The sequence below is a fragment of the Simochromis diagramma genome, unplaced genomic scaffold (assembly GCF_900408965.1).
Source record: "Simochromis diagramma unplaced genomic scaffold, fSimDia1.1 OVJJ01000106.1, whole genome shotgun sequence".
NCBI lineage: Eukaryota > Metazoa > Chordata > Actinopteri > Cichliformes > Cichlidae > Simochromis > Simochromis diagramma.
Genome location: NW_024387121.1, coordinates 622,166 through 634,238, shown reverse-complemented (window position 1 = coordinate 634,238; position 12,073 = coordinate 622,166). Strand labels below are relative to the sequence as shown.

The 12,073-nt window shown below is 42.2% G+C and overlaps 1 protein-coding gene, 2 long non-coding RNA genes and 2 other non-coding genes across 5 annotated transcripts in view; 3 read left to right on the top strand and 2 right to left on the bottom strand.

The window, feature by feature from the left end:
- Positions 1 to 12,073, top strand: part of ldhd (lactate dehydrogenase D) — a 42,873-nt gene that overhangs the window by 21,812 nt on the left and 8,988 nt on the right. The window lies entirely within an intron of this gene.
- On the bottom strand, positions 357 to 945 carry LOC120743318. The gene is made up of 3 exons (XR_005698154.1): positions 828 to 945; positions 671 to 742; positions 357 to 584 (listed from the first exon to the last, which is right to left on the bottom strand). It is a non-coding gene; the product is annotated as an uncharacterized LOC120743318 (long non-coding RNA).
- Positions 8,560 to 11,260, bottom strand: LOC120743317. The gene is made up of 3 exons (XR_005698153.1): positions 11,083 to 11,260; positions 9,286 to 9,348; positions 8,560 to 8,928 (listed from the first exon to the last, which is right to left on the bottom strand). It is a non-coding gene; the product is annotated as an uncharacterized LOC120743317 (long non-coding RNA).
- trnag-gcc lies at positions 10,475 to 10,545 on the top strand. Its single transcript has one exon. It is a non-coding gene; the product is annotated as a tRNA-Gly (tRNA).
- Positions 11,504 to 11,574, top strand: trnag-gcc. Its single transcript has one exon. It is a non-coding gene; the product is annotated as a tRNA-Gly (tRNA).

Sequence of the window (12,073 nt, the reverse complement as noted above, 5' to 3'; positions counted from 1 at the left end):
GGGCGCCCATCCCCGGACACAAAAAACCCCCAATGCACCAATGTCTGAGGGCATCTGCCACTGGCAGGGGAAGTGGTGGGGGGAGATAGGCCTCCATACCTTAGAGGTCCTGAGATGTCCCCAGAGAGGTGGCGTCTGGTACCCAACCTGACATATGGACACAGACATACAGGCACACACAGACACAAACATCCATTCCCACCCTCATGCTCTCATATGCAATTACTCAACCCTCAACCAACGTGGAGACAGACATAAAGAAACGCTGTACACACGATCACACTCCCCAAGCGTACTCTAAGCCCCGGGTCTAGGTACCCTTGCCCCTGGAGGGGGAAACTGCACCCAGACCCAGGTGGTGTTAGCATAATGCCAGCATACAACTATACAATTAGAGGAACATTGCCAGAACACAGAAAAACAAGAACAAGACAATATATAAAAGTTCAAGTTCAGGCTCAGCTTTGGAGAGCAATTCATGTAAAACAATTGTACTCCAGTTCTGAAAGCTTTCATTTGAAAACCTGCGTTTGCTCCGGAAGATCCTCTGGGTGTGGACCCTTTTGCTGCTGCTGGCACAGTGACTAGTTATGCAGAGACAGAGGCATATGAGATAGAAACAGACTTAGCCATTATCACTTCTGACATTTAGTAATAGCGCAGTACTTACAGCTCTGCATTTGTAGTTTTACAGGTGAGATGCTCAGCATTGCGTCCTCCAGGTCTTTATCCTCATCCATCCCTATGATGCAGGCAACAATTAGATAAATATATACTGAACTTATTTCACATCAACAACGTTATTAAATATTATTAAAACAATTTACCCAGGGGTTTAGTTGGAGGATTTTTGGAATCAGACGCAGACTGCTGCTTCTTCCGCAGGTACTGCTGCAACTTATGCATCCGTGTTCCTTGACTGCAGCTCTTCCTCATGATAAAGTCTGCATAGCCGTCACCTCTGCCGTCCCAAATATCCTTCCAGGTGCTCTTGGTTCGTGAGCCAAAGCCAACCAGCTGATCATCCTCAGAGGCATCTGCAGCAACACTCACTCTGCTTGTCTCGTAGTTCAGAAGAGTCTTTCTCTGTAAAGCTGAGGGCATACTGTACAAATGAATGCAAGCTCTCCTTGCCATGCCTTTCTTCCACAGAGGTCCCTGCAGCCTCTTCCTTCTGGAGATCTTTGATCAGGTACATGGTGTACCCGACATCATTCTCCAGAAGCCACCGGAAAGATTTCCCTTTATACTTTCCAAACTGCAGGATGTACTCTCCCTGCACTTCCTTCATGTCAGACACATCCCCTCCTCTCTGATAGACGTCAGTCAGAGCATTCTGACGTACAAAGTCCTCCCTCACAGGTGCAGACTTGCCCTGCAGTTTGGGGTCATTTTTAAATCAGTCGAGCTTCTTTTGACGGGTCCTGGAGAAGGTATCCAAGTGGCCCCTTGCACAACACCACTGAGATTTTCCCTGGATATGGCGCAACTTTCTTGTGCATCTTGACATGCAGTGAAAAAAATAAACAATTATATTAAACAAAATTGATTCCAAACAGAAACAAAAACATTTCAGGTTATAATCTTGCTGCACATTGTGGCTGGGTTTAACAGCAGGATGCAGGAGAACAATAAAGAGAAAATCTGAATAAACATTTGCAATATAAGTGTTTTTTCTCCAGGCAATACAAACTGTGTCGCAGTGTTTGTTTGATTTTGGGACCTGAAGCAGACGGAGTTTTGGACCCAGATTACTCTGCGAGGCTCCTGACTACAGTAGCCGTAATGCTCCGGCAATCCATCAAGCGGTGCGCCTTCGTAGCTTACCAAAGTTGTACTGAAACATTGGACAGATTTCTGCGCGCCATGTACCATATAAAATCGGTTCGAGGTCAGTAAGCACAACCAGAATTCATACATAAGGCACACTGTCGATTTTTGAGAAAATTAAAGGATTTTAAGTTTGCCTTATAGTGTGTAAAATACGTTATACAGGGGGAGGGGAGAGAAAAAAATCAAAAAAAATTAAAAAAAAAAAATCGCGATCTATCTATCTATATAGATATATATCTATATTTTAGGCCATATCGCCCAGCCCTTGTCCATTGCATCGCAAATGATATTGCAACACATCTGTTATCTTTAAAATACACCTGAAAATTTATTCTGTTGGTTTACTCTCATTTCAAACAACGTTTCTTATCTTTGATCAATGACCAAGGAGCCGATGGTGCTCTTCGGGCTCGATCTCCTCCATGCCTCTTTCATGCCCTGGGGGACGGGGCTAATGCTCCCCACACCCCCTAACAGATCGTTACATGGAGAAACCTTTTGAATACAAGTGTGCTCATCCATACAGATGCGCACACAGGTGTTCACAGACAAACTACACCTTTCTTGGCTGCTACCTCAAAGCACATTGTGCACTGTCAATCTTGGGTGCTGCACAATAACATTCAATATTTAGTATTTACTGTTATTTACACTTAGCTAGATTATTGCGATGGTGTGGTGTTTATTATGTTCCTCTCTTTTTTGCTTGTTTTCTCTTTCCCCCCCTTCTCTCAACAGGTGATCCAGGTGAGGTTTTTTTTCTTCCTTTCTTTTAAGTCCCCTTTCTCACCGTCCCTCTTCCCCTCTGTTTTTCTTTACATCCCTCTTTTGTTCTCTCTTACCTATCCCTCAGTCATGTCTGTCCCATCTGTAACTTGGCCTTCAGACAATAATTCTGATGGCTAAAGAGCCAAACGGGACAGGCAAAAAAATAAAATAGAAAAATAATAGAATAAAAAGAACATAAACAAGGATCGCTGAGATCTGTTGCAAGCGGTGCATAATTTGTTTGGTCTCCTGAAGTTGAAAAGAAAAAAAAAAAAAAAAAAAAAAAAAAAAAAAAAAAAAAAAAAGCCGTATCTCAAACTCGCACGAGCACCAGAAGACCATAGTGGCCAAAAATATATTACATCTGTAGTGGTTTAGCACTAGCATAGAAAATGAATGGAAAACTGTTTGGGGCCGTTTAGTTAAGCAATCCCACCTTCCCATGCAGGAGGCCTGGTTTTGATTCCCAGCCAGTGCAAGAGTGTTTACACCAGTATAAAACACCTGTGTTTTTAGTGGATGGCCGACGCTAGCACCATTGACCAACAATGGGCTTTCAGGTCGGTGTCGTAATCATTAATATGCAAATTATCATGATCATTGATCAATGGCCATGAGTACTACTCACCAAGAGTTGAACAATGGCTCCAGTCACAGCATTGTAAGATGGTGAACAACGCACTCTTAGATTCAGACTCTTAAAAATATTCAGCAGTAGATCAAAAACAAGAAAACCATGAATCAACATGCTCTGCTTTAACTTTACCTGATGCTGCTGAAGTTGAGTTTTTATTAGAGACAAATTATTTTGTCGTGGTTTGCTGTATGGGAGGCAGGATGAAGGAACCAAATGCAGAACTGTGAGACACTAGGGTGAACTAAAAGGCAGCTTTATTGCGCTGTAGCAGAAAACGCCATAAAATAAACTTGCAACAAACTAACGTGAAAACTGGAAACTAAAACTAAACACTGGGAAGCTACAAAACTGGAAACGACAGACTAGGAACAAAGATAACAGTGAGTACTTGGGGACGGGAAAAACAAAAACAAAAAAACAAAACAAAACAACAACAACACAGATGTGGACCCTGAGACAGAGGCATGAACTGTGGGACAGGAAAAATAAGTGGTGTAGACATAATACGGACACAGGGAAGGCACATTGTTGTTCTGGCTTCTAGTCTCAAAAGAACTAAAACCATTAATAACAATACCAAGGAATATAAATTAAACACAAAACACTGGATCACACCCAGGACCATGATATTGGCATAAAAAGTTTACATTTCTTCGGCATTGAACAGCAGAAATTAGGAGCTCTTGTCGGAGGTGATTTCTTTCTGTTCTTGAAGTACACAGAGAGAGAAAGAGCTGTGCACGAAGTGAGATTTTATCGTGGTGGAAGCAAAACAGCAAAAGTAAGAGTGAATTAATGACGATATTTATCAAATGTGAAGCTTAGTTTGGATCTTCTTTTGCTGCTGGTTCAGTGAATTTTGGTTGGAGAGAGATAAAACCTGCAGCTCAGAATCTGTGAGATGTCAGCTTTCAGCCTCCAGTGTGTCTGCGTACGTGCCGTCGGGTGAGAACGCAAACATCTTATAGATTCTGATGCATCGGGTCCGCACTCTGCTTTTACGTCTTTGTGTGGAATCCATTTACCTGCTCTCGTTTGCCGTTTTACCTGTTTAGTGGTTGTTGAAATAGTTTTGAGAGCTTTAACCAGAGATTTGGCATTTTTGGCAAAACACGCATGTAAAAATCGACCCAGGATTTAATGAATCAATATCACTTTATTCAAATTAAGAGATTTAAAATCAGAAAATCAATTATTTAAACCCACCCCTATGAAACAGGTTGTACAGTCAGACAGAAACATGACTGCTTGACTTTTAATATAAATAAAACAAAGGCTATAAAGATACAAACTGTGAGACCCCTCTAGAGAAAACATGGTTGAAATAATATATAAGATTTAAAGCCAGCACTCACAACTTGCTTAAATCAACTTTTTCAAAACACTGTATGCTTACCTGATGGTAAGCATACAGTGTAATATAAACATGTAAGTGAACTTTTTGCTGTGCTCCATTTAGGATCCCAGACTGTATCCTTGGTGAAAATCTATCGTGGGATGCCTGGAAAACGACTCCTGCTATTGTTGCTAGGGCCTTAAACCCACTAAAATAGCAGCATTATTGTGAAACTTGACCTGTTGCACTGCCTGAAGCGATTTGTGGGAGTTCACCTCTGAGCATCATCCATTGATCAGCACTTTCTGCCAGCTTCTCTGCTGCCTTCTCAGTGGTTGATCAGGCAACCCTGAAGAGGCGCCATGCTTAGAAGTTCTGTTGTATACATTCTGCTAATCGCACTAAGCAACACATACGAGAGCAAAATATCACAACCCACAGAGCTGCTGAACAGAGTGGAAAAGAGTCCTAAACTATTTTCACCTGGCCAAAGACCCCAACAACCTCCCACTCTTCAAGCCATCCATGCTGAAGGTGTGGCGCATAGAGAGAGTGCATATTCCTTGTGGTTGCCTGAGTGACCCTGAACTTTCCGAAGGTGTAATGTTTCGGTATGGTGGGACTCTTTAGCTAAACTATGTCCCTGGTGAAGGCGCTAAGGACCCCATCTGGATTCCCTTCCAATGCACTTCACAGCCGGAGGGTTACCATTTTCACCAGGCCCAGTGGATTACTGGGATTCACGTATCCACTGAATTATTCCAGGCCCAGGGCATGACAGGGGTGGCACGATGGAACTACCAAAGACTGGTGGACCGTAAGCAGCCAGGTGTCATTCTCCCTTCTGTTTTTGATCCAGCTCTAGTGGTGGAGTTGAATGCAGCCTCCAGGAGAGTGACCGGTCAGGAGAAGTACCCTGCACTTCACCTCTCTGACAGAGACACTGGTGAGCGATTTGGGCTTGAATAGAGAGCCAGGCTGCCGTCCAGTCCCTTTAAACTGGGACAAACACAAAACCCAGAAGGTGAACTGGGTGCTCTTCAGGCCCCATCCTCTGTACAAAAACCTGTCTCTGCCCAACTTCAGGTTCCAGCATTGGGACCCTTCTCCAGCTAGCCGTGGCATTACATGCACCAGCACCACCTGTGACCCACCCATTTTCTGCTAGTGCGCTTTTAAAGCAGGAGATCCCATCAGAAGACATCCAGCAACCTACAGTCATGTGAAAGTTAACATATTAGTATTGTCAAACAATTTGGCATTATTATTATTATCATCATCATCATCATCATCATCATCATCATCACTACTACTACTACATGATATGAGCAACCACTGAACTATTACTATCGTTTCCCAGAAAGCTCTACTTTTGTCGATCTGGTCCTCGTCATCGAGTGCTCGCACTGGACCCATAAAGACAGGTGGACAGATTTTTGTGCTGGACCACACACGCTAGACACGACCCATGAAAGAGGCAATAGATGACTTTCTGCAAAAGCACCACGGGAAGAAAAACCTTGTGGATCAAGATTATGCAAACATGGTCCATTGTTCTGCTACAGATCCCAACAGCTTGCTGCACCGCACATCCAAGCTACACATATCCCGTTATGTGAAACACTTGGCTAAGCTTCTAAACACTTCTTTGAACACAAGCCCAGAAAAACTTCTGCAGACTCAGCAACTCTGGCACTCTTTAACAGAAGGGAGTGACACAACCAGTGTTCCTGTGGTCACCATGGAGCCAGCTTACTTAAACCCACCTCCTCCTGCCCTGTCTACACCTCTGACACAAGACTCAATAGAGAAGATGGTGGAACGCATCTTAGAGAATCAACAGCAGGAGCAACCTGAGGAAGGAAGGCAGAAAGATTTGTCTTGCCTGTGGACAGCCCAAGTCCCAATATGAGACAGATGGATCTTCCATCCACTATTTTGTACCAGCGAGGGCCTGTGCCGTATTTCTATTGTTCAAAGAAGATACATCAAAGTTATGCTGCTGAGGGAATCAGTAACCCTAAAATGCCCTTTGAAGAATTTGTTCAGACAGAATTTTTCCAGAGGGAACCGGACGCTACCTCTGCAGATTCAGCCACAGGGACCAAATAGCCCACACATTCATACGGGCTTCCCTGAAGTGGCAGGAAAACTATATTTGCTGCCCTTTGAAAGTGTACTCTATACAGAGACAAAGGCATGGACAAGGAAATGAGCTGGAAGGAGTTTCAGGAGTCTGCTTTCTATGAGGCAGAGAGACTTAGATGGAAGAAAAAAAAAAAAAAAAAAAAAAAAAAAAAGGAGGAAGAAACAGTTGACACTGTACCTAAGACAGTTTGTCTCTAGTTACATTTCTTTTGTTTTTATAAATAACAGATTGTAAATGTCCATCCATCCATCCTCATCCGCTTATCCGAGGTCGGGTCGCGGGGGTAGCAGCCTGTAAATGTAAAAAAGTAAATTGTTTTCTGCAAAAGTATCACTCTTCTTTATAACCTGTTAGAGTTCACCTACATGTTTATATAACTGTATGCTTACCATCAGGTAATCTGTTTTAATAAAAAAAAAAAAAAAAATAAACAATAAAAAAAAAATTGTTAGTGCTGCCCTTAAATCTTGTACATTATTTCTAAGTCACGTCATGTGATGATAACAATCACACTTTCTCTAGTGGGGTCTCACAGCTTTTATCTTCATAACCTTCCGTTTGATTTATATTATTAGAAACACAACTGCTTGTCTTTTACCTGTGTGACTGTACAGCCTATGTCAGACATGTCCACCAGACAGAAGAATCAATTCAGGACAATGTCTGAAGTTATCTTTAATACATGCAGCAAACAGCTGGAGATGGTCCAGACACTTTGGCTGTCACACACAACGCGCTCTGTTTAGACCCAGACCAAACAGTATTGTTTGACTGATGGCCCTTAATATAAAGACTTCGGACTTTGTTTCCCAATTTTTACTCTAAGTTATTTTGTTATATACATAATAATGTAAATAACCTAATAATTATCCTTATTGCTGTTTTAGAGTAGCGGTGCTTCAAAGGATAGTTGCAGATTTTTGTCAGAAGCTGCAGATTATACAGAACAAATAAAATGTTCACGTTTCTCCAACGTTGTCTTCCCAACAGTTTCACTGACATCTACACGGGATGGCCAGGAAGTGTTTGCAGTGTGTTCTTGGGCGCTTCTCCGGCGCTGATAATTGGCGTCTGTCTTGTGTCAGTGACGTAAAAGACGGATTTAATGCGACTTGACCGTTCAAACAGCAGTCGCTTTCTAAAACATCGGATATGTATCGGATTCAGTACCACATACGAAAGTGACCCAGATCGGATTTGAAAATATCGGATTTGTGCCGTTCACACTGTCATACCATGATCGGATATGGGTCGCATAGGGTCAAACAAAAAAAAAAAAAAAAAAAAAAAAAAAAAAATTCTGATTTGATGCGCTTTCGGCTGCAGTGTGAACGTAGCCTGTCTCACCTCTGGTAGCCGGCTTTTTCCACTCCTGCATCTCTGTACCTCTTGGCCATTCCCTGGTACATCGGATCCAAGGACCTTACCGTCTCAAATTGAACCTTGATCCATGAAACAATTAGCCAGTTTTCATTCATAATGTAATAACTGGACATGACAAGTTTCAGAAGACCTGAACTCCTGTGGGGGGTTTCCCCTTCCTCTGTAACTGCCCAATGTTCCCCTGTCCTTGTGCTTCATGCCTCAGAGTCCCAGACACAGTCTGTGGCCAGGTGAGGTATGCCAGGTGAGCTCATACTTGTGGTGCATGAGTTCGTCAATTTGGTTTGCCATGTTTGCTGGAGATTTGTCAGTCCACCTCAGCTCATCCGTAAAGACTTGCAGATGGCCTTTTTGGATGTCAGAAAAGTTCGGTAAACCTTTTGGGCAGTTTCTCCAGCCATCGTGGATTGTCAGCACACCAGTTCTTGTCAGTCATGAGGATAGGATGTAATGCTGACCAGTGGTGCCAACAATTACTAATGGCCTGCCCACACCAGCAGAGACCACTTGTAGACGAAAGCAACCATGGAGTCATGGCAAGATGTATTTGTTTCTTAACCTGACAATGATAACACACTCCGGTTTCCATATAAAGAAGGGGTGGAGCTGGAAGAAATTTTGAGATGGTAGGTCAGCCGCTCAGGTTGTGGAGGGAGACGCTGGAGCGAAGTGACATTCCCTTGGAGTAACGCACTGGTTGAGACCCAGGCCACAGTCCAAGGTCCTGAAGCTCAGTCTTCATCCACAGCTTCTGGTGTGAAGAGAAAGTCCAGCTGCTGAGGTCATGCTTATAACCAGCCATAGCCGGCTGAACTGAAGGAGCTAAAATTTAAACATAAATATTTGAAAAGCAGTGTTACTCTTACATTGTTTCTCTTAGAATACATAAAAAAAAAATATATAAAATTTTAAAAAAGCAGCGTTACAGCAGCATCACTAGTGCTAAAAATCTAGGAACTTTTCAGGTGCTGTACACGCTCACCTTCTGTCCGCAAAGTGCTCACATTTACCATGCCATTTTACCACAGCTGATTAAATCTAACCGCCTTTACCCATGCGATAGAAGCTTCCTTAAACAAATCAAGTAAATGAAATCACAGTGGACACTTCTGTTACCTTTAAGATAGACCTGAAAAATTAATCTGTTGGTTTACTCTCATTACAAACAACGTTTCTTACTTTTGATGAATGAACAAGGATCGCTGAGATCTGTTTCAGGTGGTACATAAGTTGTCTTGTTTCCTGAAATTTAACAGTGGAAATTTTTAAAAAGTGCCGCATCTCAAATTCACAACAGCACAAGAAGGATCATGATGGTTAAAAATATGACACCTGAAGTTTAGCACTACCATAGAGAATGAAAAGGAAACTGTTTAGGCCTGTTGAGCTAAACAATCCCAAGCTCCCACGCGGGAGGCCTGGGTTTTATTCCCAGCCACTGCAAAAGTTCCTAGCGCGCAATAAGCAACCAATACTTTTTTAACTTCAACCCAGTAACTCCTAGTACGCTGGGACTCATCTTAATGGTCGTGCATCATAACAGTTTCCTGGTTCTTTTCAAAAGATTCACTTTTTATATTTCTTTATCTTTCTGAGAAATCCTTTCATGTCCTTATTGATACAGCCCATATCAAAGTACATTTCGTGTGAATTAAAAACCGTAGACTAAAGCAAGGTCTACAAATTCATTGTTCTCTCTCACTGACAGTCCAAAATACAAAAGACTAAACGTGTTAAATGTCATGTTGTAAAAGATAATTGCAGTGCTGTAAAGATAATACTCTAACAAAATGTTTTATCTTATAACCATGATCAGTCAGTCAAGTTTAATGATACCAAACTTTACCATGAGGGATGTGACATTCAGTAACTTGGAAATTCTATTGTGACAACAAACATTAGATCTGTTTAGTTAATTTGTTTTATTTAGTAGACTTTTGGTTATTGTACTTTCTCTCTAGCTTCTCTTCAGTTTTTCGGTTCACCTGTGTCCAGTCAGCTAATCATTTACCTCCGTTAATGAACATCTTCAAAAGCTTAGAGCTTCCAGAGTCTCTGAGTAGTTGAGCATACCAGTATAAATCCTAGGGACACCTCAGTTTTGTTCTGTACCCAACTGAAGTAGGATCCAAGGAAGAAATGTAGTATGACGTTTGCCATTTAAGATTCATCAGGCATTGGTACAGTAGTGAGCACTTTTTGAAAGGTGTTCATTGTCTTGTGACTGACTGTGTTGTTAGCCAATTTCAGTTTCACATTCACCCTTGCTCTTCACATACAGTTCCCAACACTGAGAAAACCATAAACAACAATGTTCTACTGGACTGTGGGCCGTCCTCTGTTTTCTGTGCAAAAGTCACAGCAGCAAGCATTGGTGGTTCAGTGGTAGAATTCTCGCCTGCCACGCGGGAGGCCCGGGTTCGATTCCCAGCCAATGCAGGGCTTACTTTTCTTCCCTCTTTCTATATTTTTTTTAAAAAAATCGGAATCTATAAAATGCACACCTTTAAAACTGCTTCTCTCTTAGTCAGAAATCAAACATTGACAGATGTTGTGCTGCCTAGGTGTTAAAATGAAGGGTAAACCTATTGTGACATTACCCTAAAAGGTCCAGGGGATGACGGGGAAGTAACAAAAGGTGTCCAAATTAAAAAAGGAGACAGGGAGGCAAATGGTTAAATTAAACTGAAAGAGAGGCAAGACGCTATGACCTTTTAGAGAAGGAAAACAACAAAACCCAGATGTTGGTCAATAAACTGAACAGTGAGTCAAAAAAAAAAAAAAAAAAAAACCACACACACACACACACACACACACACACACACACACACACACACACACACACACACACACACAGGTCAAGTCACTTTTATCACAACCAATGTCGTTGTTGCACTTTTCTATTGCACTGTCTTGTGTCGGCATTATTCTGTTCTGTCTGGTGTTGTGCTGTTTTGGTTTTTTTTGCACACTTACACTTTATGTAGTCCTTTGTTGATAGCCTGTTATATGTAGCACCATGGTCTTGGAGGACTGATGTCTCATTTCACTGTGTACTGCACGACTGCTCATGGTTAAAATGACAATAAAGCCACTTAACATGGCACTAGAGCTCACCTTAAGTACACTTAATTGCTAATTAGAGTCAGCTTAGGTGGCACTGAAACAGCTGATTTCTGTTTCACAGTCAGATCCACCCTTACTCTTCACACACAGGGCTGACAACAATGCTAAATGTGCTACTGGCCGGTGGGGCCGTCTCCTGTTTTCTGTGCAAAAATCAGCTTATCACCCAGTAGGATTAGCCTGATGGTGTTAAATGCACTGGAAGTTTGCTTCGTACATGCCGACTGGCCCAGAAAGCCCTCCATTTCCTGTGCAAAAGTCACAGCAGCAAGCATTGGTGGTTCAGTGGTAGAATTCTCGCCTGCCACGCGGGAGGCCCGGGTTCGATTCCCGGCCAATGCAACTCTAGTTTTTCCGCTATATATGTGTAAATCTGTTATAGAATGCACAACTCTAAAACTGCTTCTCTGTTAGCCAAAAAACAAACATTGACAGATATTGTGTCCCTAGTGTTAAAATCAAGTGTTTCAAGAAAGAAGACCTTAATCTATATACTTGCATGTGCAACTGGCCAGAGGGGCCACTGTCTATTTTCCCTGCAGAAGTTCCTACAGTAAGCAAATAACGGTGAGCGATAGAACAAATATACTTGATGTGGAAGTTTTTCCATGTACGATGGCAAAAATGGCTTTATTGTAACCATGGGGTATAACAGGACCCAGTGATCCTGATCAGGATCACTGGGTCTCAGCAATCCTTTTAAGGGTTATCTGAGCAGGTCTTTGTCTAGCCTCTAACATCACTAAAATGTCAGCTGTTCCCCAGTTTTAGTTTCACAGTCAGAGTCACCCTTAGTCTCATAATCCTGAAATACAGAGAATGCTTGAACAATGTGAAATAC